Source organism: Echinops telfairi, unplaced genomic scaffold, assembly GCF_000313985.2.
Source record: "Echinops telfairi isolate 266 unplaced genomic scaffold, ASM31398v2 ScPeMD7_60;HRSCAF=208, whole genome shotgun sequence".
In the NCBI taxonomy this organism is placed as follows: domain Eukaryota; kingdom Metazoa; phylum Chordata; class Mammalia; order Afrosoricida; family Tenrecidae; genus Echinops; species Echinops telfairi.
Genome location: NW_022103958.1, coordinates 40,330,046 through 40,337,005, shown reverse-complemented (window position 1 = coordinate 40,337,005; position 6,960 = coordinate 40,330,046).

Below are 6,960 nucleotides of genomic sequence, written 5' to 3'. Positions count from 1 at the left end.
GGGGAAAGCAGAAAAGCAACAGCAAGAAAAAGCAATTGAGGAATGGAAATAAAAACAAAGAAAAAGAAAAGAAAGCGTACAGGCAAATCTGGTGTGGGAAAAGGAAAGGGGAATTTTAAAGAAAAAAATAAAAGAAAAAAGGGAGGAAAGAAAAGAGAACTAGGGACAAAAAGGAAAGTAGAGAAAGAAAAGATAAAAGCAAGTGAAGAGGAAAAAAAGAAAGAAAAACTTAGGCAGGGACGGGATCCTGAGAGGAGAAAACTTTGGGTCACAGGGTCCCTGTATGGCTCATCACTCTCAGTGAGCCAAGAGGCTTGTGGAGAGGGCTCAAATCAGGGGTGAAGGCAAGATATGTCAGTCCTCGATGGAGTTCCTGACAGCTTAAATCATGGCTGGAGTCAGGTCACCTGCTCTGGAAATAGTTCTTGCTGGCTCAGAAGTGGCTGAGGTCACTGTGCTTGTTCCAGGGAGAAACTCTTTCAGACCCAGAGGGTGGCTGAGGCAAGCTGACAGGTTAAGGAAGAAATTCTTGCCTGCCCCTGGTTGCCCAGGAAGCCCGAGCTGTGTATTTTGCTGGCCTAATGAGGCTGAGTTCATTCACCTCCAGATGCAGGATGGTGCATCAGGATCCCAATCCACAAGCCTTTAGGTTCAACCTCAGACAGAGCAGGGGCTGTCCTGGTAAGCATTGTCTCAGCTGCTTACGGAATGAAGGTGGGGGGTTGGCCATGTCACTCGGAGAGTGCAGAGAGCAGGGTAGGGTTACCTTTCTCACCCCAGCCACAAGGGGATGTTTGTGTGATAGGCTGCTATTTGTGCTGCTTGGAAAAATTCAATATGGCAGTGTTGGCTCACTGTCACCTATCTGTCTCTTCTCTTGCTACTTTGGTTCAGCTTTTTCTAATTGGCATTGTCCTAGGGAAAAATCATCATCAACTTATAATAGTGAGGAAAAGAAAATTTGATTCAGCATATGTGGTTAAAGAGAAAAGGAGGAAATGGGTGGACATGCTATCAAAGCTATATCTGACCAAGTCTTAACAGCAACACCAGATAGTTGTTAGGTGCTGTGATAGGTAGGTTTATTGTGCCAACCTAGCCAATAGGAACATGTGGGATTAATAAGGTCACAGTTTGATTGGAGGACAAAGAGATAAATGGCTCAGCAAGGCCCGCTCCTCTCTCTCTTGCTCTCTGGTGATGGGACCAGGCTGTGGCTGCTTTAGCTAGTTCTCTGCCTCAGCTTGTGAGCTACACTACCTGTGGGACAGCCAACCCATGGAGCATGTTGCTAGAGCTTGAGGTTCCTTCAAGATCTGCTTCACCACGCTGCTGGTGTACACATTGCTTGAGCTGGAGGTTGGTAGATCCTGTTGCCTTGCATTGCTTGATTTCAATGTCCTACCCGGGCCTGCTTTGCTAAGGTCCTGAGTTGCTGAATGCTGTGACCTTCCCTGCTGTTTGCCTGTGGGAAGACTGCCTGCACTGCCTGAGGGATGGCTCAGGTGTCTGCTTCCTTGACCTTGGACCCAGCAGCCTTCATGAGTTGAAGGGCTTCCAGTATATTAACTGCTCCATGGTAGTGAATTGAACTGAGACCTCTGTAGTGTTGTGTGGACTAATTAGCTCTTATATTCCTTTGTGCTGCATAAATCTATCTATCTATATCTACATCCATCTATATATAAAATCATAAGTGTCCTGGTTTTGAACCCTGCCTGACAGGCGCCATTGAGTCAGTTTCAACTCATAGCAACCCTATACACGACCGAGCAAAATACTTCCCAGTCCTGCACCCACCTCAGAATTGTACTTATGTTTGAGCTCATTGTGTAGCTACTGGGTCAATTCATCTTGTTGAGGAGCTTCTTTTTCACTGCCCTTCCAACTTACCATGCCTGATGTCCTTCTCCAGGGACTAGTCTTTCCTGACAACATATCCAAGGTCCATGAGCCAAAGTCTCCCCATCCTTGCTTCTAAGGAGTACACAGACCATAGTTCTCCCAAGACAGATGTGCTGGTTCTTTTAGTGGATGTGTTGGTACTTTCAATCGTCTTCTCCAGCACCACAATTCAAATGCATCAATTCTTCTTTGGTCTTCCTTATTCAGTGTCCAACTTTCACGTGCTTATGAGGCCATTGTGAATACCATGACTTGGGTAGGTGCACCTTAATCCCCAAAGAAGCATCGTTGCTTTTCAATACTTTAAAGAGGTCTTGTGCAGCAGATTTACCCAGTGCAATGTGTTCTTTGATCTCTTGACTGTGGCGTCCATGAGCTTTGATTGTGGATTCAAGCAAGATTAAATCCTTGACACTTCAATCTTTCCTCTGATGTTACCTTGATGCTACTCATTGATGCAGTTGTGAGGATTCTGGTCTTCTTTATATTGAGTTGTAATCCATATTGAAGGCTACAATCCTTGATCTTCACCCGCAAGCGCTTCAAGTCCTCCACACTTTCAGCGAGCAAGCTTGTGTCATCTGCATATCACAGATTGTTAATAAGCCTTCCTCCAGTCCTGATGCCGCATTCCTCTTCATCTAAGCCAGCTTTTCTGATTATTTGCTCAGCGTACAGATTGAGCAATGTGGCAAGAGGATGCAACCCCAACAACCCTGGCGCCCACCTTTCCTGATTTTAAACCATGCGGTATTCCCTTGTTCTGTTTGCACAACTGACTTTTTATACATGGATAGGTTCCACATGAGCACAGTTAGGTGTTCTGGAATTCCCATTGTTCAAAGAAGAGAGCTCTCTTCTATTTACAGGCTTTAGCCTTAAGGGGGATTCCATTGTGTACCTACCTTCCTTATTTTTCATATATGTTCCTGCTTCATCTGTCGACTCCTCCCTGCCTTTGCAGATTGTCAGGGAGATTGCTCAGGGCTGCTGCCCCTCCCTATTTCCTCAGGCCTTCACCTTGGCTGTTTGGTGGTCAGAAAGTGAAATGTAGGGGACTCAAAATGGCATTAGGACTATTTCAAGGCTTAGGATGAAACTGGAGCTATGTCAAAGTGCCTTGGGTTTTTAGACATGAACGCAGCATCTAATCTACTATGCTAAACAGTGTTTGGTCTATACAATTAAGGGGAAAAGGAGAGAAAGGATAACAATTGCTATGGTCTTTTTGAAGAAAACTAGATACCCTGAGAGATTGCTAATCTCCTAAAAAAGAGCAAGTACAAGGGTCAAGGAGCTAACCCTGCATAAAATGATGAGGAAGAGGAATCATTTAGTCTAATAAAAAACACCCAGTGATGGCAAGACCAGTGTGTAAAATGTAAAGAGCCAAAGAGCAAAGCCCCTTTGCTGAAAAAAAAAAAAAAAAAAAAGTCTTTTAAAAGGCCAGAGACTTTGAAAGAGTCACCCAATTCATTTAAAGAGTACACATAATTGATCATTGCTGTCTTCTACTGACAACATGTTATACAGTAAAACCTGATAAGCTGTCGCCTACATAGATGGACATGTGTCCAAAGGAAGAAAGTTCCCATGTTTTCCATGGAGTGAGAGCGCGCAGCGGTTAAGGCTGCATGCTATCCGCCGTGGGCAGCATGCAAGGCTGGGGAGAACAACACAGCCCCGGGGAGTTCTGGCTCTCCCAGAGTTCACTGAACGTGCGTTCCGAGTTGATTGTGACTCATACAGACCCTGTGACACAGAGCAGAACAGGGCTCCTGGTGAGCTGTGGTGCTATGTGTGAAGTGTCAGGCTCCCAACCACAAAGGGTCAGTTCTACTCTTCCCCATAGGGACAGTCTGCATTGGACTGGCTGGCAGTGGTGGGTGGTGGGAATCCTTGCAGGCACAGAGCGCCACATCTCTTCTTCTTCTGAGCTGCTGGGGGTTCCAAACCTTTTGGTTAGCAACCAAAATCACTGCACTTCCATGGTTCCCTTGCCACAGACCTAGCCATCCAGAACACCAAAAGTAACATCTATAGAAGCAACAAGGGTTTACCTATCATTTGAAGCTTTGGGTGGAAATTACTTGGGTTCAAATCCTGGCTCAACTATTTCTTAGCCTGTGACCTTGTGACTGTCTCTATTCCTGTTTCCTTGTCTGTAGAATGAAGATAATAATTGGTACCCAACTTAGAATGCTTTTGTGAGTAAGGTAAATACCTTTTTAAAACATAGGATCTTGATGATAGTAAGTACTCAACACCCTTGGTAATATCGCCCATTGAAAAACAAAACAAACCCCTTAGGAAACAAAACTCAACTCCAAAAACTCACTGCCCTCGAGTGGATGCTGACTCATGGCGACCCTAGGCCAGGGCAGAACTGCCCCTGTGAGTTTCTGAAACTGTTAACTGTTAGAGGAGAAGAAAGCCTCATCTTTCCCCTAAGGAGCGGCTGGTGGTTTCAAACTACTAACCTTGCAGCTAGCACCCAAACACCTAACTTGCTACATCATCTGGGCTCCTTTAGGATACAAAGCAGGCAGTTAAAGACCATAACATTCTCAAATATTGAGCATCTATAATATTTATTACTATTAATCAAGTTGATTCCAGCTCCCAGGGACTGTATAGGAGAGAGGAGAACTGCTCCATGCAGGGTTTCTCCATGCACATCTGTAGAAGAGTCCTTCCCCCTGGGAGCAGCAGGTGACCTTGGGATCAGCAACCAGTGCAAAACCCACTGCACCAGCAGGGCTCCTTTACCGAGTCCAGCCCAGACAAAACCCCGAGGGTGAGTCCTCTCGGGTGCTTTGCTTTTGTTTTCGCTTTTGGCTCTTTTTTGAAAATCTAATCCTCTCTTTTATTTATTTGTTCAGAGGTGTTTTTTTTACAGTTTTATTGGCACATCATCCACATATCAAACAATTCAATAGTTCAGTCAGATCAAGAAGAGTCATACAATTATTACCACAATCAATTTTAGAACATTTAGAAATTTAGAACATTTTCTTCTTCTCATTGTTATGTGTAATTATTATTATTTTAATTGTGGCAAAAATATACACAACAAGATGTTCTCCAGTTCAACAACTTTTTCATGTATAATTCAGTGCCGTTGATCATATTCTTGGTGTTGGACAACCAATATTGATACCCTTCTTCAAATTATTCCACCACCACAATGCCTCTGTTTTATGGCGTGGACATCAATGGATTTGTTTCCACTGTTTTGGGTGGTGCAGACGATTTCTGTTTGTCTGCTAATCTAAATGAGCCCTGTTGGCATAGTGGTTACACATTGGGCTGCTAACCACAAGGTAAGCAGTTCAAAACCCCCAGGCCATCTTCAGGGGAAAGAAGAGGCTTTCTACTTTAGTAAAGAGTTACAGTCTCAGGAGCCCACAGGGTCAGTTCTACTCTGTCCTAATGAGCCAAATTCACTTGAAAGCAGTGAGTGAGAACTAATCTCAAAAGGCGCCCTGGTCGCAGTAGAGCACCGATGAAATACACAATGTTCCTCTGGTTCCTTGAGGCTCCATCACCCCACACTATCATGACCCCAGTCTTGCCTTTCACTGCGGGCTAGACCGGAGCATGTGCACAGGTACAGATAAGAGATTAGAGCTCACGACACAAGGAATCCAGCAACAGGAGTGGGAGTAGTGATACCAGGAGGGCAGGGGGAAGGTGGGGAGAACAGGGGAGGAAGGGAGAACCGATGACAATGATCGACACATAACCACACACCCCCCCCCCAGGGGGACAAGCAACAGAAACCGTGGGGAAAGGGAGACAGCGGTCAGTGTAAGATATGAAAATAATAATAATTTATCAAGGGGTCATGAAGGTGGGAGGGGTAAGGGAGGGAAAAAAGAGGAACTAATACCAAGGGCTCAAATAGAAAGTAAATGTTTAGAAAACAATGATGGCAACATATGTACAAATATGCTTGATACAATTGATGTAGGAATTGTTGTAAGAGCTCCCAATAGAATGATCTTTTAATAATGTACATATATTATTTAAAATATTAAAAAGATCACCAAATTATGTGTACTGAAATTGGTATATATTCCACCATGCATATCCTCAACAACAAAAAAAAATGAAAGAAATTATAATAAAAGAAAATAAAGTAGTAAAGAAAACTCTGCCTCGTCTGTGTCATCCAGAAACTCATTCTGGATTGGACCACTGTGATCTATCAGGTTTTCATGGACTAAATTTTGGGAGTAGAATGATCTTAGTCTGGGGGCTCCTCTGAGGCCTGTTCAGCATCACAGCAACATACCCGCCTCCACTGACAGACAAGGCGATGGCTGCACATGAGTTACGTTGGTTAGGAATGAACCCTAGCCTCTTCCATGGAAAGTAAGAATTCTACCTCACTGCCTCTCTTACATGCATTATTGTTGTGGTGGTGGTAAAAGTTGCTGTTAAATCTACAATAGATGCACCTAAAAAAAGGGGGTGGGGGGGACACCCGGTGACATAATGGTTAAGCATTCAGCAGCTAATCAAATGGTTGGTAGTTCTAAGCTACCTTTGGTTCCAAAGGAGACTTAGCAACCTACTCCTGTAACGATTCAAAACCAAAGCCCAAAATCACAGTGGTAGAGTCTATTTTGACTCACAGAAGCCCCACAGGACAGAGCAGAAGTGTTCCGTAAGATTGACAATGGTTGGCATGAAGACCAATAGATTAGAATAGAGAACTCAGAAATACAATCAAGTACCTATAGATACCTAATCTTTGATAAGGACTAACACACAGTAAGTGGAGAAGAGATAGTGTTTTCAATAAATGGCAGAGGATGTACACTGGTACAGATAGGAACTGGAAACACAGGGAATTCAGGTGGATGATCCCTTCAGGACCAGTGCTGTGAGTGGCGATACTGGGAGGGTAGAGGGAGAGCGGGTTGGAAAGAGGGAACCAATTACAAGGAACTATATGTGACCTCCTCCCTGGGGGAGAGACAACAGAAAAGTGGGTGAAGGGAGACGTTGGACAGGGCAAGATATGACAAAATAATAATTTATAAATTA